Source organism: Triturus cristatus, chromosome 2_1, assembly GCF_964204655.1.
Source record: "Triturus cristatus chromosome 2_1, aTriCri1.1, whole genome shotgun sequence".
Taxonomy (NCBI): domain Eukaryota; kingdom Metazoa; phylum Chordata; class Amphibia; order Caudata; family Salamandridae; genus Triturus; species Triturus cristatus.
The window spans coordinates 883,656,669-883,680,349 of NC_140581.1; the positions used below are offsets into that span (position 1 = coordinate 883,656,669).

At 44.8% G+C, this 23,681-nt stretch overlaps 1 long non-coding RNA gene across 1 annotated transcript in view; it reads right to left on the reverse strand.

Moving 5' to 3' along the window:
• Nucleotides 1-880: 880 nt before the first annotated feature.
• Nucleotides 881-23,681, reverse strand: part of LOC146866035 (uncharacterized) — a 122,394-nt gene continuing 99,593 nt past the window's right edge. Inside the window, exon 3 of the long non-coding RNA XR_014976751.1 lies at nucleotides 881-1,050. This is a non-coding gene — a long non-coding RNA (uncharacterized LOC146866035). The remainder of the gene's footprint in view (nucleotides 1,051-23,681) is intronic.

Below are 23,681 nucleotides of genomic sequence, written 5' to 3' on the forward strand. Positions count from 1 at the left end.
TGCATATGCTGAATTACTGCTGCCATCATACCGCCCACGAGACATTTGACACCCTTTGAAATTATATCTTGCTGCGCAATCATACCTTCCAGTCACCCGAGGTGGGTGCACCAGCTCATGATTGAATACATCACCCCGTGGGCAATGCGTAGGGGACTACCGAGACTTCAGCGCACCTATACCACTGTTCTAAAACCACAGACCGTGAGTGGCAGTGTCGACTATGAGAGACTGCAGTGTGACAATTAAGTTATTAAGCTTCATCATTGTGTGCTGGAATTACTGACTACGTTGTGTGGGAAGTTATCCCTTGTTATCCCCTTTTTTCTTCCTTTTTGTTTTTCTGTACAATTAAAATAATAAAAACTATTTTTTTTTAAAAGTACATTAATGCTGAGACTCGAAGAACGATATTGGCTAAATACAAACCTATTGGTCTGTAGGAAAACCACACCCTGGACCCAGGAGATGATGGAGGTTCCCCACAAGGTAATCAGGAAATGCAAGATATTAGATCAGGAACAGGACAGGATAGGAACAGCTAGGCCTCTCTGCAAACAGACGAACAGCAACGCATCTCCCCTCTTCTCTCCTGTCAGCCTAAACTTCTTCACACACCCCTAAAGGCACCATAATTATAGTCTAAATTGACATGTCCATCCTCAAATGTTGAATTTTTCCCTCTAACTCACACAGGGATTGGTGGGCTGGGGAGGTGGCGTTGTCACCCCACCATGATTTCAACCTTTATTCAACAACTTTATTTTGTACAACCATTCCCATGGTCTGAATCTCAATTTTTTCACATTCCCCACGTCAGTTACAAACTGTACATTTCTTTATACGTGAATCAAAGTCATTTGGAGAAGACATCTCCGGTCCCACGCTCAAGTCCTGCAGTTGGCAGGCGACGGACACACTGGCCTTCACTCCTTCATGTCATCTGTGGTGCACAGCACATCCTTTCCTCCTCATGGCAGAACGAACTCGCTCTTAACATTTCCCCCCTCCCACAGTAGCTAAGTTAAAATGGCGTCTTCTTCCAGTACACTAAAGTAAATAGAAATGAACATTTATTAATTATGTGATAATGAAACCATCACTGTTTTCCTCCCACCATTTGCTACTTCCCATTAATGTTACCTAGCACAAGCCTAGAGCAAAAAGCGGCATAAATCATTACCTTTCAAGCAGAAAGCGACATGCAATTACTAAAACACTTGCGGCCTATTCATGCAATTTCTTTGTTTCTTCTAAAGCATAAAAAATATTACAATACTGTGTGATTACGTGTTAATTCAGGCATGTGCAAAGCAGTTTACCTGTGTTTATGTGGGTGCACGATAGATTTACTACGTCTAAATACTGTTAGTACGTATTATGGGGTTACTCGATTCGAGCAGGTTTAATTTTTGCAAAACCTTGCTCCATCACAAGCATGATAGCACAGTAAGAAGGTCCGAAGGCAAGACAATGTCACTGAACACCTATCACAGTTACTTGCATGGGACAAGGTTGAAGGATGATTTTGAGATCAACGAAGGCAAAATGCATGCTGCCTCCCCCGATGACAACAGTCCTCCAATACAATAATATGAACCAAAACACCCAGGGGCCAATTCACAGAACTAATCTGAGACAAAATCCTAAACTTACTACTTTTGGAATTCACAGAAGGCACTTATGATTTCTGGTATTCACAGAATGCACTTATGACTTCTAACTTTACGTCTGCACTCAGGACGGAATTTACGCACCCGGACCATACTCTCCGCACCTGGAGCGTACTCTCCGGCTGGGGCCGTAATCTCCGCCTTGAGCTGTAATCTCCAGCTGGGGCCAGATAAAGTGTAATCAATGGGAGGATTGCAATTTTCACAAAAACGAACATTAGGAATGTGTGATAAATTGTATAGGAGGTCATGAGAAACAGTTTGGACAGGGAAAAGCATATGGCCAGACACTACATCATAACCCAGAAACGTTTTTCTCCTTTGCATCATGGTACATGCAGTGCACAATTTGTGCTCCCCTCAGTGTTGACTGCACAGCATGAGTGTATGGGTACTGCCTGAGTGCATAGGTAGTCCCTGAGTTACTTTATTAGTGCATGGCTAATGTCTGGTTGCTTAGATGAGTACATGGGTAGAGCCTGGAGTAAAAGGATGACTGCAACAGAAATGCCTGCGTCATTGGATGAGTGCATGGGTAGTGTATCACTGAATAAATTAGTGCAGAAGTAGTATTAGAGGTGAATTAATGAGTTCAACAGTAGTGCCTGAGTGACTGCATGAGTACATGGGTAGAGCATTGGTGATTGCAAAAGTGCTGGGGTAATGTCTCGGCGATTGCATGAGTGCATGGGTTTTGCCTCTGCGAAATGAAAAATGCATGGATAATGCCTGTGTTATCCTATTAGTGGTAAAGTTGTGCTACAGAGATTAGATGACAGCATGGATAGTGTTTGTGTTAAAGGATCACTACCTGTCTGATGACATCAGCAACATAATGAATGTTTTTAAAGACTGTGAAGGATCCACATTATTTTTAAATGAAATAAATAACATAACAGTGTTGACTGCACAGTCAACACTGAGGGGAGCGCAAATTGTGCACTGCATGTGCCATGATGCAAAGGAGAAAGCTTTTTTGGGTTATGATGTAGTGTCTGGCTGTACACTTTTCCCTGCCCAAACTGTTTTTCATGGCCTTCTCTACCATTTATCACACATTCCTAATGTTCCTTTTTGTAAAAATCGCAATCCGGCCCATTGATTACACTTTATGCTGCCCCAGCCGGAGATTGCGGCTCGAGCCAGAGAGTTGGGCCCTAGCCGGAGAGTATGGTCTGGGTGCGGAAAGCCTGCTCCAGGTGCAGAAATTCCGGCCCGAGTGCGGTCATAAAGTTAGGACTCGTGAGTGCATTCTGTGAATATCAAAAATCGGGAGTGCCTTCTGTGAATACCAAAAGTAGGATTTTGTCTCAGATTAGTTCTGTGAATCGGCCCCCTGGTCCATAGTCTAAAGCACCGATCTTCCTGCAAAAACCCACTTAACAAGGTGATAAGACATTAAAGTCCTCTATCTAATCATGGTTCCTGGCCAGGAGTAGGCGGGAAAACAAAATCTGGATACAATCAATTAAAATGATTAGCCTGTAATTAGATGGCAATGACTTGTCTCTCTTGTAAATTGGGATTACTACAGCTCCCTTCCAGGAATATGGTATGGGAGCCCCCCTTGCAATAGCATTAGCTATCAAAAGGATATATATTGACTAATTTTACCTATCTTGCAAAAAGAGATCAGTTGGGGTGCAGTCTGGTTCTAGAGCCCTACCTCTGGTAACTCTATCTAGAGCAAGAGTGACATCAATGAGCTCAAAGGAGAGCTCGGTGTCAACGAGCGGGTCAGCAGGGCAAGAGGTAATCTCGGCAGTCCCCTCTATTAATGGCGGGTGAATAGGGAAATATAAAGCTGAGAAATGCTCTATTCAAGCAAAAGGATTTATATGGTTATGAGGGGTGGATGCTGAGTCATCCCTTCCCCACTTAACCAACACTCAACGCCCAAAACTTGGTAGAATCTCCGGTTGTACAAGCAGATTACAAATTCCACCACCTGCCTTCGTCCCATTCCCTTTTAGCTGAGCAAGATTGTACAATTCACTAGCTGAGTGTATCAGCAGATATCCTTTGTTTTTAATGACCCTCCTGGTGTTTCCGTGAGGATCTACATACCGGTTAAACCAAAATTGGATCCTTAGTGAATTATTAGAGGTTGGGATGGTGTAATAAGATAAACTGCCTTTTAAAAATTTGACGTGGATCTCGATAATTATGTCATCCCCCCTTGCACCACCAGTACTCACAGTCAACACTGTTAAGCATACTTCCAGATTAGCACTAATCGCAGACAGATTATCAGGTTAAGCAGTAAACTGGCATGACTTTAAGCGGCCCACAGTGAGGACATGAGTAGATTGGGAGCTCCCCAACATAGAGCAAAATGCTAGCATTGTGAGACACAATGGTTTGTGATCAACTTGAACCCTGGACTTAGCAACTGTATCCCTAAAATAAGGCCACAAATGGAGCCACTAGAATATAATCAATACGCTAGAATGAGCAAGATTGATCAAAGTATAACTACCACTCCTATCTGATTTTGATCTTTTCTTGGTGGATCTCACTTCAAATTCCAGGGAAAGTGATTTTAATTGTAGAGCTGCCTCGGGCAATTTTTGGATTGGAGGTAAGTTGAGCTGAGGAACAACCCAGATCTCATCCTGTTCCATCTCTATGTTGACATCATTGTGGTCTAAAGGCTCAAAGATGGTGTTAAAGTCTCCTCCTAAAATTAAATAGGATTTACCAAAATGTTTCCTCAGGGATGCCTCTAGAATTGACATGGTTGCTGAACTCAGACCTCCCTTGACCCCTCTGACATGGATGTTATCGATGTCAATATATCTAGAGTTGCCCAGATCTATACGGACAGCAATGATGTCAGGAGAATGTATTTGAAATTGTTTCATTTTGACATCCAACCCTAATCTAAACCAGACAATGAGTCCCCTGGCTGGGCACCCTAGAGAACTACAGGTTGCTGAAATTGAGAAATTAATATAACATAGCTTGTGAATAGGTTTCAGGGATCATGTTTCAAATATCATTCCTATCTACAAAATCATTCCAGTTTGGGGAGGAAGTTTTTGTTCTTAGGCCGGCCACATTCCATAATCTAATAGAGACTGCATCAACAACTTCAGGACCTGGGAGAAGAGAGGGGGCTACCCCAAACCCTGATCACAGGGTTTGGAATAGCACCAGCAGAGAAGCAAAAACATGGAGGTGAATGAATTTCTCATGAAGCATTAGGGGTGGCCAAAACATAATGATCTATTGGAATGGGGGAGAAGACAATGAAGAATGGAAGCTCAACAATGGGAGAAGGAGATTTGAATGCTGTTGATTGTCAAGCTACTGCCCTGGTAGGATTGTCTGCTACACCAGACATGGAGCAGTGGTGTCAATCTTTGTGGTATGCCTAATCCTGGGGCCTGTATTTAAAATGGATGTTAGTTTTGACCAAGATGTGCGCATATCAAAAGCCACTAAGTCATCTGCTAGTTTCCTACTAGGAAAAATCAATTCAACAGTATCACAGATGGTACGAATTTGTGATTGCCTGCAAGCTTCCAGAAATAAGCGAACAATAGTCTCTAACCTTCCGGATCCAGTGAATGGATTTGATAATGAGCGTGTCTTTCCCTTCTGTGGCCAAGACTTGCATGGGTTTGGGAACATTTATCATACAAATTAAACAGTTGTGTTTGCAGTTGGGGCTAAAGGGCCCAGTTTCGGAATACTATTTGCTTGTAAGGTGAAAGGCATCTGAATGGTACCATTCTTCTCGCTATGGTTCAAAATGGGTCAAGAAGAACGTTTTGAATGTTCTGCAGGGTCGTCCTAATGACATCCTGTACCCCAGGTTTTCCTACTATCGCGAGCTGGTTGGAATCAAAACCATGCTCCTTTCAGCTAGATGGTTTGGCACTCTCGCATTTATCAACAAAAGTAGCTTGTATCTCCAGGCCATGTTTGGAGCAAATATCTCCATTGGTAGTGGAGTTGGTACTAATCAGATTAATGTACTAGTGTAGATAGATGTATTACCATATTTGTGAGCCCCCACCTCATTTTTAAGTTAAACTATTTGCTACACAAAGCATGCAGGGTCACCCAAAGTGGTAGCCGCTGTAGGCTTTGCTATCTGGGACACTTCCCCAGTCTTGGATTTTGAGGGAGAAGTTTACTGTTCTCCCAAACAGCAAAAGTGATACCATTGGAACATATGTTGCTGAGTCTGCTAGGGCGCTAGGATCTGTGGTTAGCCCTGGAGCCTGTAAGTCCTGAAGGATGAGTACGTCCTTAGCTATTGTTTCCCTGTGGAAAGTAGCTTGCTATATTGGAGGCCATACACTTACACTTGAAAGCAGAGTGTCTCTTACTCTTCGGATCGCAAAAGCATTGCCGCTTAGGGATAGCGCCCACTTCGGCCTGTGAGACAGAAGTAGTTGTGTGTGTGTAGTGTTAGCTCCTGGTTCAATTGGAATGGATGAGTTTATGTCAATAAGGTACTCAACATCCTCAATTAGGAGGTTGATTTCCTTAAGTGTACAATTGTTGGGTTTAGAGGTGCTTTTAAGGTACGTTGCAGTGCCCTGTCCCTGATCCGAGGCCTTGTGCTTTCCCATAGTTGATCTGGCCACAAGCAATATGCAAAAAATGGGTAACAAAAAGTGGCTCAGTCATAAACTAGAATAAAGTAACTGTCAATCATTGACTATATAAATATAAAAGGCAAACATATATAGCACACAAGGGACATCGATAAAGCCAAAATAACAGGAAATAAGCCATGGAAGTCCATCTATACGGAAGTATTACCTTATGATCAAAAGCCCTTAGATGACGAAGGGATGAAAAATAAATAAGCCAAGAGGGGGTGCCCATCCCAGCCTCCTTCAGGCTCTGACAGGCACGGACGGACTTGCCCTTGGCCCAGGCTTTTCCTGGCCACAGTCAGCGCGCATCCTGCGCAGCACGACTATGAGTCAGTTATGCACTGCAGATTGCAGACAGGTGGTGATGCGGCAGAGGGTTGCAGGAATTGCAGCCTCCAGTGGCTGTCAGTGGCAGAGGCTCACCCTGTGAGTCTGGCGTTATCCTGGACATTTGGGAAACCCTTTCCCTGCAGTAGCAATGCTGCACAAAATCACAGTTCTCCCCAGCATGAAATAAAACACAAGCAAGGTTGAGATGCTTTCTCCCGCACTGTGGGATAATGAGTCAGTCGAGTAATGAAGATTGCAGACAGGTGGTGATGTTGCAGAGTACTGTGGAAATTTCAATCCCCAGAGACTGTCCATGGTAGCGGCTCACCCCCTGAGTCTTGCCTGACCCTGGACAGTCGGGAAGTCCTTTCCCTGCAGTGGCAATGCTTAGCATTGTCACGTTGCTCCCCAGCGTGAAATGAAACACAGGGAAGGCCGAGATGCTTTCATACCAATGATGATGATGATGTATTTAAACTTGCCGGACAGAAATCTGACATGGGAATGTATCACCTTCTGACCAAAGAAGTTCTGCCCATTGAATTATGAGATACTTTGTTACCTAAAGTCTGTGACTTTACGAGTAAAAACATCGGATAAATCAAAGGTGTTGAATCAGTTCAATTCACTGTCAAACCAAATGCAGAATATCCACGATTCCCACAATACAACTCGACTCCAGATAATATTGCAAGTATTACTCCAGTGGTCAACTCAATGATTGAGCAAGGGATCCTTAGGGAGACAATGGGTAGTCCATGTTAATCTCCCATTATGGGGTTACAGAAGTTGAATGGAAAGTATTTTATTATGCGTGTTTTGCGGAAAGTGAAGGCCATTGTTGTTCTGTGGTACTGAATCCAGCTGTGATCTTATTTCAGATTCCATGTGAGGGCGAATGTTGTTCAGTCATTGACTTGTGTCAGGCCTTCTTTTCTATCCCTTTGTATGAGGATAGTCAGTTTCTCTTTGCTTTCCGTTTTGGCAATCGTGTTTTGGCATGGTGATGAGTCCTACAAAAATATCCGGAAAGCACCTCAATCTTTAATCAGATTCTCAAAAAAAAATCTTGTTTTTCTATGGTAATGCCAAATCTCTCAGTGCTAGTACAGTATGTTGCCGACCTACTAGTGGCGTCAAATACTAAGGAAGCTTGCAAAACTGATAGTATTGCCCTTCTGAATCATCTGGCCAAAAATGGTCATAAAATATACCTGACTAAGATACAGTTTTGCTAAACTGAAGTCCTGTACTTAGGACATCACGTTGAAAAAGGAGCAAGAAAAGTGTCACAATAAAGAATCTCTGTGATTCTTAACATGAGTCAGTCATCTCCCCAAAAAGAAGTTTGCATGTGCTTAGGAATAGTAGGCTGCTTTCAAAAACGGAAGCCAAACTTTTAATTGACAGCAAAACCTCTCCAGAGGTTGACACACAAAGACATGTTTGATATGGTACCTTGGGATTCCAGTTGTGTGACTGCCTTCACTGGGCTACAACAATGCCTTTGTAGGGCACTGGCTCTGGGAATGCCTGATTAAAACAAGTGCTTTGTGTTGTTTTGTAGTGAAAGGGAAGGCTGTGCTCTTTCAGTAATTACAGCAATTGCAGGCTTATTGCCTACTTTTCAGCAACTTTTAATCCTGTAGCTGCAGCGTTGCCTGGATGTTTGAAAGCTGTTGCATCTGTATGTGTGAGTCTTGAACAGTGTGAGCGCATAGTCATGGGACATCAGCTGACTGTGTATGTGCCTCACACGGTGGAGATACTGTTGATTCATACTTGGACACATTATTTAACAAATAGTCAGGTTACAAAGTATGAGCAAATATTTGGGCACAGAAAACATAACACCTAAAAGATGCACTATATCAAAACCATCCACTCTATTGGCGCTTCTTGGAAATTAAACCTTGACAGATGAAGTTGAACATGATTGCTTGGATGTGATGGTTGTGACTGAGTTATGTACAAAGCCCCAAGCTGATACAAGATGAACCGTTGCCTGAATCTGATCATGTGTTGCTTGTCGACAGTTCCTGTTTGCGAGACAATGAAGAAAATGTGAAAGGTGCTTATGCCATGTGTATGGTTCCAGGTATTGTGAAAGCATCATCATGATTGCAAGAAGTGTATTTGGCGCAGGTTGTCGAGTTGATCGCCTTGACACGGGCTTGCAGTACTTCAGAACAACTCAGAGTAACAGTTTAAATTTTTTTTTTGCAAATCTATTTTTATTATTTTTTCTTGTTTTAAGGAGGGTAGAATACAAATGACTCCTGCGTGCAAGCAGTAGTAGACCATATAACATGCAACACACGTATGGTACATATACAGTAAGATGGCAGAATCATACCATAAGGATCACAAACTCAATGTTCATCAAACATTTGGTTGCATTTATCCGAAAGAATATGTACATTATAAACTGACTGCTGTTGCGTGCCTTTACACAAGTTAGCGCACTACACAAACGATAATTTTAGCATTGGCACCGTGTTAGGCTGTATCATAAGTTCGGAGCGAGAAATTAAAAATTAGATTGTGTTAACTTACAAAAAGGAAGAACACATAACAACCTTAGAAACTGTTCTTCAGCCCTTTAACGTCCTGTCGGAAGTTGTGTGTTATTTACCCACTACCGGAGACTACCAACTGCCATTCCCTTTACCTATAGTTTGCATTGGCACTTGCGTATAAGTAGTGTTTGATATGACAGGAAAAGGCTGCAGTGCATACACCACTCAAGCTCAGGGTGACGTCAGTTATCTACAGAGTGTGGTTCAGGAGAATCACCTGCCACCATGTCCACAGGGAGTTGCAGCTCAGCATAGAGAGCGTCCCAGCATGCTGCAATGGGGATCCTGCGCAGCCCCAGTGTTTCCTCATGCCGAATAGCGATGCTCTCTGCCTTCGCCCAGGCAAGCATTTGAGTTCCGGGGGGGTCGGATGCCTTCCACTTCTTGGTAATGGCCTGCTTGGCCACTATCAGCCCCAAATCTAGGAATCTCGAGGCAACTTTTGTAGCGGGAGTTCTGTGAAATTTGTGTAACAGGTAGGTTGACCAGTCATACGTTAGTGTTCTGCCTGTGCAGGTGCGCAGGAGAGAGGCCACTTTGTTCCAATAGGTACTCACCCGGATACAGCCCCATAGCATGTGAATTAAACCAGCCCCTTTTTCAGTGCATCTCGGACACTCGGCATCTACACGATTGAAGTATTAATTAATTTTTTCAGGTGTGAGATACGCCCAGTGAACGATAAAAAGCTGTATTTGCCGGAAACGTGTATTACGGGGTATGCGTGTCGGGCTTTCAAGCACCCGAGCCCACTCTGTATCTGTAAACTGGTGTCCCAGATCATGCTCCCACTTATGACGCAGTGGGTCGAGGCTAATTGCTGCACACACCCTCAGAGAAGCTGCAAACCATCGCGTCAGGTGCCTACCTGACCCCATAACATGTAAATATTGCATGGTGAGATGTGTCTGTGGGTCTGCAGTCATATCTCCCCACCTAGCCGTGAGTGAAGCCACCAAAGTACAGTGAGTCAGAAATTGGCCGGGCGGGAGCCCATCGTCTTGTACCAGGGTCGCGCATGGCAAAAGTGCACCCTCCCGATATAAGTTTCCAAGCGTCTGAATGTCCTTCTCATGCCACCTTCTAAGTATCCGTGTGGAGATTCCTGTACGGCCATCGGGGGTCCCTTCCAGAGGTAACGCTGGTGCATAAGGGGTCACCTTACCGGTAAGCCTGGGCAAAGCACTATGCTACACTTGCGTAGTTTGCGAAGTTTGCGCTACTTCGCACTACGTGAATTGCATGTAGCACAGTGCAAACATGCGTAGCGTATCATTGCGTAGTGCAGCGGTCATTTTTTGCTTGCTCGCGGTCCTCAATATCAAGTTGGCGACCGCGAGCAAGCAAAATGACATCCCGGCGAGACTTTTTCCTTGTTCGCGATCAGCAACATCAAGTTGCCGATCGCGAGCATGGAAAATGAACATCCCGGCGAGATTCTCAACGCGAGGAGGTCAGGTTTCTCATTGCGAGTGGTCGCGTATGCTCGCAATCGCTCGCGATGAGAAACTACCAGTCCGCGTTGAGAAATCTGCCGCTCGAGTAAAAATCTACTCAAGCAGCAGAAAACTACAGCTCGCACTGTGCAAGATGCCATTTTCAATGATTGCACAGTGCCGGATGCTTGTCCGCACTGTGCAATCTTTGAAAACGACATCTTGCACAGTGCGAACAGGGTACTACGCAGTTCGCGAAGTGCTACGCGTAGCTCGTGTAGTGCGAAGTGCACTTTGCGTAGTGCAACTTCGCGAACTGCGCCCAGGGTTACTTACGGGTAATCTACAGGATTTCGCGTAATCACCTATAGGCCACTTTGAGTAATAAAGGCTCCGGTGGTCTGGAGCACGCAGCTGGGTGGAAGAGACGGACGATATGATGCAGGGAATAGGGCGGACTCATAGTGGCAGTATCTGTGCAATGACAGTTCGAGAGCCAACGTGCCACCCACTGAAGTTATGAGGCAAGATAATAATGTTCAAGACAAGAAGCCGCAAGCACCCCTTGGTCCACTGGCAGGTATAGTTACCTCTGCGCAATCCTATACCTGGTGTTACCCCAGATAAAATCTCGGAGTTGCTTTTCTAGGGAGGTGAAGAAAGAGGCTGGGATGTAGACCGGCAGGTTCATAAAATAGTACAAGAGTCTCGGCAGCACTACCATTTTAGTAGGTGCAACCCTGCCTGTTACAGATAATGGCAGGGTACGCCAAAATCGCATCTGCGATTTGAGGGACGTCACTGCCTGGCCGAGGTTCCCAGCCACAAGATCGTCTGTGCGGTGGTAGATTTGGATGCCTAAGTATCGGAACGTGTCCGTCGCCCACTGTACCTTTTTGCCACTCATCACAAAGTACCACTTTGAATGAGTAAATACAGGATTTGTCTACATTAACCGTCAGTCCAGAGAACGCAGCAAACTCTTCCAGCAATTGTGTGAGGCTGGCAGGGGCACTGCTGATGTCTCTAATATAGATGAGGAGGTCATCGGCATATAGCGACACCTGATGCACGGCATCTCCCAGAGGCACTCCATCACCCAGTTGGGTGCGCAGTGCCTCTGCCAATGGCTCCATTGCAAGCGCAAACAGGAGCGGTGATAAAGGGCACCCCTGCTGTGTACCCCGTTGTATTGGAATAGAATCAGAGAGGTAGGGTCCCACTTTGACTCTGACTGTGGGGTTGGTGTAGAGGACACGCATCAGTTGGATGAACATTGGGCCCAGCTCGAATTTCTCAAGTACCATAAATAGATAACTCCAGTCTAAGGAGTCAAAGGCCTTCTCCAGGTCTAATACGAGACAACCCGCCCGGGGCCATGCTTCCGCTGCGTATTTCGATACCCTGAAGAAGCGCAGTAGATTGAGGGAGGTACTACGGGAAGGCACAAAGCCATTTGATCCGTGTGGACCACTGATGGAACAACCTGTGCCAATCTATCTGCTAACACCTTCGCCAGTATCTTGTAATCGGTGTTAAGTAGAGCTGAGGGCCTATAGGAGCCCATCTCTGTGGGGTTTCAACAGTGATATCAGGTGCGCCTCGTGCTTGGAGGGTGGAAGCCGCTGGGACTCCAGTGCAGTCGTGTATGCGGTATGAAGAGGCTGTACAAGGGAGGCCCTCTCCAACGGGGTTCCAAGCATGACTTCTACATGTGCCTCTTCACCATTACCCAGTCACCAGGACTGAGGTGATGGCAGTGCTCCTGTTGAGTCCCTAGGGCAGCCTCTCCAGCCTCTCCAACCTTGTGAGGCACAGAATGTACCGCATCAGTCAAACCTTTACAGTAATCCACAATATTGTAATCTGTAATGTTGACGAGAGCGTATGCAGGAAAAACTGGCTGTTTCATCACTCAACCCATAATGACTTCATGGGGCGACAATCCTATCCTCTCATCTGGTGTACTTCTCAGACTCATCATCACAAAAGGCAATGCATTGGACCACTTTAAAGATGTTGAAGCACACACCTTTGCCAATTTGGATTTCAATGTGCTGTTTATGTGCTCCACGTCTCTATAGCATGGTTCTGAGAGCAGTGTATTTGAACATGATCTCCAATTTGTGAGTGAGCTACCAATTATTGGTCCTCATTGTGTGGCCGACAGTAGGATATCCTGGCTTCTCCCCCCTTGTTACGATGAAGAAAGATCTATCTGAGAACCAATGCCTCATAAAAGTTAATCGTGCATCAGAAGAAGTGGTGCTCTAATCTTCGCTCCCCAACGAGAACACACAGAGCATGAGCAGCAGCATTATAAGCTTGTCTCACATTCAGAGAACAGATGCAGCATAGGTACGATGCCACTCCCATTGCACACAAAATACAAGCTGCACAGGCTGTAGTAGTGCAAGCGTCCCTTTCACACATGCAGCACAGTCCGTGGAAATACAGGCTTTCCTCATGCACTGGACAGGTGTAGTACTACCAGCAGCATTGAGAGCTTTGGTCAGAAAGGTAAAGCAGTTGGCAAATAAGCAACATCCCTGCACGTTTTCCTCACACAGGGCAGAACACATAGCAGCAGTGCTGGATTTTGTAGTAACACTTGAAATGTTAAAGTACAGGTAGCAGTCGAAGCACCTTCTTTAACAGACAGATGTGGTAGAGTACAGCCAGTTACAGCTCAGACTTTGAACACACTAAACAGAAGCCACCCACTCGAGGGATGCAATCTTCACACAAAACAGAAACAAACACCTACAGTGCATGCTTTACTCTCACATATCTATTAGTTAACACAACACTGACAAGCAGTGCACTATACTCTCTTACATTAAGAAGCCACATCTACATAGTCAAGGCACATGCAAATTACTACAGTTACACACACATCTGCTTTAGTAGACCTACAACCCAAACATGCTTAAATCTACTATAGCCTTGCATTGTAGTAACTCACGCCACACACGGTCACTTTTAGGAACTGCAACAGATTCACCTAGTGAAATATATATAACAATTAAAAGGTCAAATCACTCTAGACATTACAAATACCTACACAAATTCACATTGTAAAAATATAAACATACCAGATGCAATGATTTAGGAAATTACAAATATGTAAATTGCTTAACGTTCATGCAATATAACTCCACTATACATGCACTCATACACACGCTATAACATATTGCATGTCCCAGAACAAACACAATTACAAAATAATACACAACACAAATGTATCAGATGTCTGACTCCATGGTGCCTTGCAGCACAAGGGGAAGAGAGCATAACCCAGGGTATGAGCTGTATTAACGTGCTTCCACTTTTGATGATTTTCAGTTTTATTTTTCTCTCAGATAATTCCTGTTTTGCTATTCTTTTCAATTTGTAGTTAGCAACATGGTGTAGCCTGAAAGGTCCACCAACCCTATGTAGAAATACATTTGACCAAATCATGCATAAAGATACTAGTAGTAACTTTACAGAAGTAGTTTAAGACTTATAAGTCCTCATCACCGCATGTAGAGGAGTACATATTGTATTCCCACTTTTTGGAGTAAATTCCTTCCCACAGTCTGCAAATTGAATCTAGCAGGAGGGCATTAGATGCAGCTTAGGTGTAAATCTATGAGTGCAGAGATCTGTCCATGTGTCACTGTAGCTCAGCTAGCTATAATTAATGTCTTTAGGGGTTGTCCAACGGTGTATGTATCAGCCCATGACATTTTCGGTGAAGGACCCCTGCACTTTCTGCATATGTACCCATTGTGTACTCAGCATCTCCCCGTCACTCGATGCTCACTGGTTCGCCCCCACACATCCTGCTCCCCATTTTTCTAACTTACTTTACTTTGTTTTCCTTTTTGGGTGCCCAGCAGCTGGTAAATGCTACAGAGCCACTCACTTTGTTTTTTGTGTGCTCCTGCGAACAACACATTTTGATTTTGATTTTAACGTTCTAAAATGACTGGTTAAATAAAAAATGACCATAGGTGGCTCAAGACCCATGCACTGTGTGCATGAAAGCACAACTTGGCCATCTTGGAAGTAAAACATTACAAAATGGCAGCCAAGTACTTCTAGGAATGGATATGTGCTATGCCACACTGGCAGACATTTTAGCTTTTTAATTTTTCCTACCAACATGACAGACGGTTTGTTCCACTGAATAGTAAAACAAAAGCATTAGCGAGACCATTACGTTGATATTTAACTATTGACTTTCAATGGGCAGGTAATGGGGCTTTACTCAGAATAACCTGGAATGATACCTGTACCCTGTTATTAATTCAACATTATACTCTCATGCGCTTTGAGATAAACCATAAAAATGAACATGAAAAATCATCTTTTTATTTCCACATGCAATAAAAAACTTTTTATGTAATGCAAAATACCATAATCCATTAAGTAAATCTGCACAATACTTCATAGCACCTAATCATTAGGGTAACATTTGAGAAACAATTCTAAAATAGAGGCCAAAAATACATTTCTCCAATCACATACATACTCTCATTCACACTCTAAAAACAACACTCAACTACTATTCATCCCAACTAATATTTTAGAACATGTAAAGCCTAATTTACAAGAAAATGATGCAGTGCTGCACTGCAAACCATTTTCAGAGCACCGGAATGCATCGTATTAACAACCATTCAACGCATCCATGTGCTTTCCCTGTGCTGGCGCACAATTGGCTGCCAAGTGTCAGTGCAGGCACCCGTGCGTCATTTTGCATTGGTGCCTGCACTGCGCATTTTCCTGCTTGCATTGAAAGAGGAATAAAACGGGGAGAAATAAACATATTTCTACTCGTTGCACCATTTCTATGCCGCTACTGGGGAGGCGTAGGATTCTGACACATTCCCAATTTTACAAAATTTTGTAAATCTGGGAATGCGTCAAGTTCCATGGATGTTACATGGCAACATCCACAGCAATACCCATGCAACGCTCATTTCACGCAGAGTAATACGTTTAAGGGGACCTAATTTACAAGGCCATAAAAATTCACGCAGGGGGACTTTACATGGCCTTATAAATATGGGCACGCCCATGGCACCACCGGTGCATCAAAAAAATGGTGCAATGGGCTAGTACATAAGCGCCGTAGTTTATAAACATTATTGCTCATAACCAATGAGATGTTGTTAGAAATGGGGTTCCTGGTTGGCTAAGGTATGGTAAGCTAGATACACAATAACGATAACCTGTGCTCACCCTCTTGTAGCATGGTACAGAGCAGTCAGACTTATCTCAAGAGGCAATGTTTAAAGTGTTTGTGAACACAAGTATTACAGTAACACAGTGAGGACACCACAAAAAGACTCAAGACCAGTATAGCAAAATAAAGTATCTTTATCTAGTTAAAATAAGACAAAACACAAAAATTCAATAAATACCTGCCAAGATATAAGCGTTGTGAATACATGTATCACTGCAGTCTTAGAAGAGCCTGCGTGCTTCTATTAAGATATTTATGTTCCCGCTGGGGGTTTGATCATGCTATCCACAATAGAGTAATCTGTTCACAGTGGGTTTAGTAATTAGAGTTGTGTTCCTAGCAATGGCTGCGAGGAGCACAGCAGAAACACAGGGAGCAATCGGGCCCAGCCTCTGGGGTCCCACCAGAAATACAAAAAAGCGCTGGACAGTCACAATCACCGCTCGTGTCCGGTTGCACACAACAGATACCTTCAACGAGGCAGAGGGATTGAGGCAAGTCTCTGGCGGTGCCGACCTCCAGTATGGCGCTCCTGCAGTGGCAATGGTTGTGTGGCAAGTCGCACGGCTCGGTTGACAGCGTAATGGGCAGTGGTGAGGTTGTCATTGTCTTCGGCGGCCTTGTTGCCCCTGCAATGGGTAGGGGAGGGGTTGCAGTGCTTGTGGGCAGCTGCTTTTTCTATGGCTTCTGGGCATCAATTTAGCATGGAATTCCGAGCTTCACTGTAGATTGGCCCAGGTCCTAGTGCAAGGAGAGCGGAGCTCCATAGGCAGACCGACAAGGGAGTGCTGCTCTCGGCAATGAGACACCAATGGAGGGTACAGCTGACGGACTCGCAGGGGGTAGAGCCTGGGAGCAGCTCGGATGTTGATGAAGTATTTTATGGCCCAGTAATTTCACAAACACGGAGGAAGGGAACAAGCTCTTGGAGTTCTTGGGTGAAAAAGAAGTTGTACAGGGCAATTTCAATTCTCCATTACTGCAAAGGTAGCAGGCAGCAGGCCAACACACCAATGCAAGTTGCGAAGTGGCAGTAACTCTTGGCAGCACAGCTCCTCTTATTTGCAGAGTACACTCAGGACCCCAAAGCGAACTGAGCTAGGGGTGTCATGGGTCAAGTACCTATACCCAAATGTGCCTTTTAGGTGGGGGAGACATCAAAAAGGGGGCACAAGCAGATCCTGACCTGCCGTGAGGGGAACGGCACCAGGCATAAGGCGCTAAGTAAACCGGGACGACTCTTCGCGCCCGGAGGCGCACGCCAGCCAGTGCCAGCGGACTACCACTCCCAGCAGCCCCGGAGGGGGCGTGGCTCATCATCCCGCGCCCGGAGGCGCCATAAGATCACTGAGCGCCGACCGCTCCAGGGGGCACAAGCAGATCCTGACCTGCCGTGAGGGGAACGGCACCAGGCTTAAGGCGCTAAGTAAACCGGGATGACTCTTCGCGCCCGGAGGCGCACGCCAGCCAGTGCCAGCGGACTACCACTCCCAGCAGCCCCGGAGGGGGCGTGGCTCATCATCCCGCGCCCGGAGGCGCCATAAGATCACGGAGTGCCGACCGCTCCTGGGGGCACAAGCAGATCCTGACCTGCCGTGAGGGGAACGGCACCAAGCATAAGGCGCTAAGTAAACCGGGACGACTCTTCGCGCCCGGAGGCGCACGCCAGCCAGTGCCAGTGGACTACCACTCCCAGCAGCCCCGGAGGGGGCGTGGCTCATCATCCCGCGCCTGGAGGCGCCATAAGAGCACTGAGCGCCGACCGCTCCTGGGGGCACAAGCAGATCCTGACCTGCCGTGAGGGGAACGGCACCAGGCATAAGGCGCTAAGTAAACCGGGACGACTCTTCACGCCCGGAGGCGCACGCCAGCCAGTGCCAGCGGACTACCACTCCCAGCAGCCCCGGAGGGGACGTGGCTCATCATCCCGCGCCCGGAGGCGCCATAAGATCACTGAGAGCCTCCCGCCTCGCGGGACGCGCGCGGGCGGCGCCGGACGAAGCCCAGACTAAGGGCGGACAGTCTGTGACAGTCCGGGACTGTCTGAGGCTGGGCTGGGCCATACCCTTTGACATTTCGTATCGGATTACCAGGACTTTGAAGACTTCTCCTCTGGTAAATTGTTCCCCTGTCATATTGCTCCAGTAGTGCTACATACACCCTAGCCATTCTACTGCATTTGAAAAAAAATCGCTTGTTTCTACTATGCCTAACGGTCCAAGGGAATCATTCATATCGGGGTCAGGTCCTCTCGATAACTATTTAGTGAAAATGGTAAACAAAATAAATAGCGAACGAAGGGCTTCTCTGGGAAGGGATAGTCCCCCCAAAACTACTCAAGTTCCTCAGATACCTGTAGAGAGTCCGCTGGAACATGGTACCTGCGAGCCGGCCTCTATAGCCGCTTCCACGGTCACAGCCCAGGTCCACATGGATTTTTTAGCACCAGACATGCACATAGCGATTGAAAATATCGGCGAAGTCACCCCTGTCGCTAGACCATTTAGAAACTGTAGGAAGCAGCAAAGTAAAAGGGGGGGGAAGAATTCCAAAAAAAGGGTCGACATCACTGAACAAGTACAGGTTAATTTAGATGAGCCCCCAAACGTACAAGCTGACAGTGATGCTGTAAACAGCCTATTACATCCTGATCAATTTTCCCAACTACTTTGCTCCCTAGAGGTTATATTTGAAGCCAAATTAGAACAGTTTGTGCAACCTCTAGTTCGGAAACTTGATATTGTGGCCGCCGAGGTTAAGAGGCTAGGAGGATTGCTAACAAAACATTTACAATTGGTCGATAGCAACAAACAGAAGGTGACGGGCTTAGCTGGGCAAGAGAATGTAGTTAGAGCAGAATACCAACAACAAACACCTCAGCCCCCAAATATTAATACTCCAGTTATATCAATCACACCAGCGCCCACTTTTGCACTAAGTGCAGCTATTCCAGTAACAACGGGGTTTGTTTCGGCATCTAAAAGCCATGTGGAAAGGAAAAGTAGACCTATAAATTTACCATCAGCTTGTACCCCCTATGTTGTGATTCTAACAAACGTACCGCCTCAGGATAGTCACTCAGACCAAACGCATAAGGAATCGCATGACTCCCTTAAGCATAAAACTGTTTCCTGGTTAAACAGGAAGTGTGGATTCCCGACAACTTTTGCCAGTGATATTCTAAGCACTAGACGAGTGAACTGGATTGGGACTTCTAAAAAATCCTGTATAGGAGAATGTATAATAGTCAACTTTAGATACCCACAACATGTGGCAACCGTCTTGTTGAGGGCAGCTTCTCTGGCACACGACGAAAACAGTATCCAGGCGCGTCCCCTTGGTTTCTTTTATAACCACCCCCCCAGAGAGCTCTCACATAGCACAAAATCGAGACCTTATACCCCAGTGACGGCACTGACGTAGTTTTTCCACCGGGGTTTAGGAGGGGAAAATCACTTTAATTATGGGCCTAATATCCCCACACGCAACAGATTTGAGGTATTTTCTTCTCTGGATATGTGTGACTGACGAGAGGCTAGCGAGGGAACTGGGGATGAGTCTTGCCTCGGTTTGGTACCTCAGGAAGTAGACCAATTGCCTACGAATCCCCTTGGTATTAATTGCAGTCAAGCGACTCATGGTAACTCTAAGGGGGCAACGATTAAGATGTTAACTTGGAATGTGGCGGGTCTACGATCCAAGAGAGATAATACCTCTTGGTTAAGTTTCTTGAAACAATATGACATTATGGCATTTCAAGAGACTTGGGAAATAGACTGTGATTTTTGGTTGGATGGTTTTACGTCTTATTTTGTCCCAGCTTTAAAATCAGTGTCTGGGAGGGATATAGGGGGCTTAGTGGTCTTGGTTTCGGTGAAATTAAGAGGGACAGTTAGCAGGATAATTTGTTCATCCAATAATTTTCTTATCCTGGAATTTAAACTTTCCAATAATACGAAACTAATTCTGGTGAATTGTTATAACTCCCAGCAAGGGGACTCGCCTAATGTAAATTTGCTATGGTTGTCGAATTTTTTAAACACTTACACTTTAAAGCAAACCACTTTTTGCCAATACATTCTGTTAGGCGATTTTAATGTGCACTTATGTAGTCATAATTGTTTGTTAATTGATATTGATGGGCCAGACTATACATCCCCACAACACTCTGAGCACTCAAGTAAGGGGGAAGCATTGGAGAAACTCTTATCTAACAATGAGTTGTATGACCCAGGCTTCTTCGATCAAAGGTCACGTGTTCCCACATTTACAGGCAGGGATAGTGACACAACAATTGACTACATATTTCTTTCTTCTGGCCTTTTAAAATACGTAGTTTTTTATAATGCTATACCGTCAATTTTTAGCGACCATAATCCAGTGGCAATTGAATTGGTAGATGGTTTCTCCTTTTTAAACACATCCACCCTTCACACGGTGGATGTTGAAGTGAAGGAAAAAGACCAGGGGAGGAGGCTAAACTGGAGCAAGGTAATTCCAGAGGAGTTTCTTAACACCATTACTTTAAAGGCGGCTTTAGATTTGGAAATATGTGGAGACCAACATTCTACGGGGAAGCAAGTAATATCCTCGTATGAAGCTATTTGCTCCAAAGTGGCAAAAGAACTCACTACTAAAAGCAGACCAGTCACTAATAGTTTAGTAACGGGCTGGTTTGACCACAAATGCACTAAATCTCATAATCTCCTCAAAAAAGCTCTCCAGGCGCGCCCGAGGAAAAAAATTCTGGTGACACAGCTTAGACGAGATTATAAAAAAATGGTGCAGGATAGGAAAAAAGAAATCAAATATAATGCCTGGGTTGAACTTATGGACAAAGCTACATTAAAAGACAGTGCAAAATTTTGGGCAATCATTAACACGCCCCTTTTTTCTAATATTAAAAATAACATGCTGGAAACTAATATCGCAGAGGAGGATTGGCTGAGCCATTTTGAAAATATATATGGCAGTCACCTCGAATTAGAAATTTTCGTGGGACAAGCCTTAAAATCCACCACCATGCCAGTGAAGTTTCATATAGGGGAGGTTATTAACGCAATTGAAGACTGCAGGGAGGAAGGCCCCAGGACCAGATGGAGTCCCTACCGATATGTTTTAGGCTAATCCATTGTATTGGGTCAACATATTGACAAATGTATTTAACACCTCGGCTTGTGTAGGATTCCCTAAATCGTGGTCCCGGTCAATTATTATCCCGGTGTTTAAGAAAGGCCAAAGGGCAGACCCTAGATGTTATAGGCCCATATCCCTGCTGGATTCCTCTATAAAAATTCTGGGGAAGGTTATCCTAGCAAGGATAACGGGGTGGGCCTCTGACAATAACATACTGTCAGATGCCCAATATGGCTTTAGAGCGGGGCGGAGTACGGAGGACCAATGTCTGAACCTCCACCTAATAATAGCCAAATACACCAAAGCGGCCAGGGGCTCCATTTATTTGGGTTTTATGGATTTGTCCACAGCTTTTGACCTAGTCAATAGGTCAAAGCTGTGGACAATGCTCCTGGAAATGGGACTTGATCGGTCCCTTGTGTATTTCCTGGCTGAGCTCCATAAAGACCTGAATGCCTCCATCAGGATGACGACCGAGGGGAAATGTACGTCCAGCTTTAAGTCTAGTAGAGGGGTACGACAGGGATGTATATTAGCCCCCATGCTGTTTACACTATATATAAACGCCCTGGAGCAAAATCTGTTGGCAGCGACGCCGGACATTCCGCGTATGGGAGGTACCCCGATTCCGGTCCTCCTATACGCGGATGACGCTGTCCTTTTGGCCAGGACCCCCCTGGCTTTGCAAAGATTGTTGGATTCGTTTGGGGACTTCATGAAAAGCCTGGACCTGGTAGTTAACAACGGCAAATCACATGTTATGTCGTTGGGCCCTGCAAAAAATTAAGTTAAGACCTTCTTCTGTGGTGGTGAAGAAATCTCAAGAGTGAAGGTATTCACTTACTTGGGAGTAGTTTTCGATGATAAAAGTTCTTGGTCCCCCCAGCTCTTACTAAAGGCAAATTCCGCGAGAAATTCTTCAGCGGCAGTACTAGGCTTTGCCAAAAGGCTGGGAGGTAAGCTGGTTGAGGCAATATTAACAATTTATAAAGCAAAGTCCATTTCTATCGTAAGGTACGGGGCGACAATTTGGGGTTACATTAAACATGATATGATCCAAATGGAAGAAAATAAATTCTTGCGCTCGCTTCTTGGCCTTCCACATTCAACCGCTTCCTATTCAGTACATCTGGAACTTGGGATTGGTTACATAGCAGATATAATTAAACTAGCCCCAATACTGCTATGGATCAAAATATGGTTAAATCCGAACCTCTCCCTTAATCATAAAATCCTAAAGGACTGCATTAGGTTAGACAATAGGAACAAACTACAGTGGTTGTCTAACATAGAAATGTTAGCCGCATACATGGGGAGACCAGACATTTTTTCTAACCCAGAATCCCTATGTAAGGCTGACCTTGAGTGGGTAAAATCTAATTTCATTAAATTAAGGGAGGCCGAGCGGGAGGGAGTAGAACTCGGTAAATCTTCTGTCAGGGGGCATGTTATGGTAACCCTGTCCCCAGGAATGTCATTATATCTGACAATAGTACCCAATCCTTTCCATAGATGGCTGTTGACCAAATTGCGGTTTAACCAAATACATATGGTCCTATGGGATGTGGAGGGTTGGAGTAGACCTGAAGATGTTGCCCCTTGTAAGTGCGACAACTTCTCTCCTCAAGACACCACGCACTTTATGTTTTTTTGTTCATTTTATAAACATGCCAGGAAAAGGTTTATTATCCCATTGTTAAAAAGTATGAACTTTATTCAGTGCAAGCCAGCCCTAATGTTTTTACACTTGGTAGAGTCTCCATTAATTATGTTCTGTGTTGCCAGCTTTCTTGCAGCGTCTGTTAGAGAGAGGAGGGTCAGACAAAAAACTGTACAAGACACTGATCCCCTCAATTAACAGACAATGAATTTGTATTAACTGCTTAAGTTGGCTATGGTCGATTATGAATTTTCATTGTTATTGAATAGTTTTTACCTGTATAATAGCTATTTATAAGATTTTTAATATTTTTGTATATGTATAGCATACTTTTATGATTTTAATTAATCGAATAAAGTGGTTTTTGACTTTGACTTTGACTTGGCCTTTGATCCACCAAGGTCCCAGATGCACTACAGGGGAGTATGCAACTTTTTGTGTGGAGACAGGCATAGTGTTATTCAGGTGCAGTTTTCAGTTCCGCCCTCCCAATCTACATCAGGGAGACCCATCAGCCTGGTGATTGGCCATCAGGACGTAAATGTCACACCCCAGCTCCCTTTGTGTGACTCAAACCCCAGCTTTCAGCCAACCTCGGATGTGTTTGGTAGGTTTCCCTAGATGGCTGCCGAGTCCGGTAACAAAAAGGCAGGTGACCCCCTTTCAAAAAACCAACTTGTTTTGTAATATATAATCTTGGTGTCTCCACAACATGTTTTGGCCCCTTCCCTATCACGGGGACTTGACCAACCCACACAAGTGAGGTAGCATTTTTACTGGGACCCCTGAGGGAACGCTAGGTGGTAGGAAATGTATTTCACCCAATGAACCCACAACTTTCCCTCACAAAAAAGATTGAAAATGTGATGTTTCTAGCTAAATTTGAGATTTGCAGGGGATTCTAGGTAGGAAACCGTCACAGGTATAGTATTTTCATCACGGATGGTATTCAGCATGGAGACACCTCTCCTGTCTGCAAACTTCACAGCTCGAAGTTCATCACTACGCAAAGCAC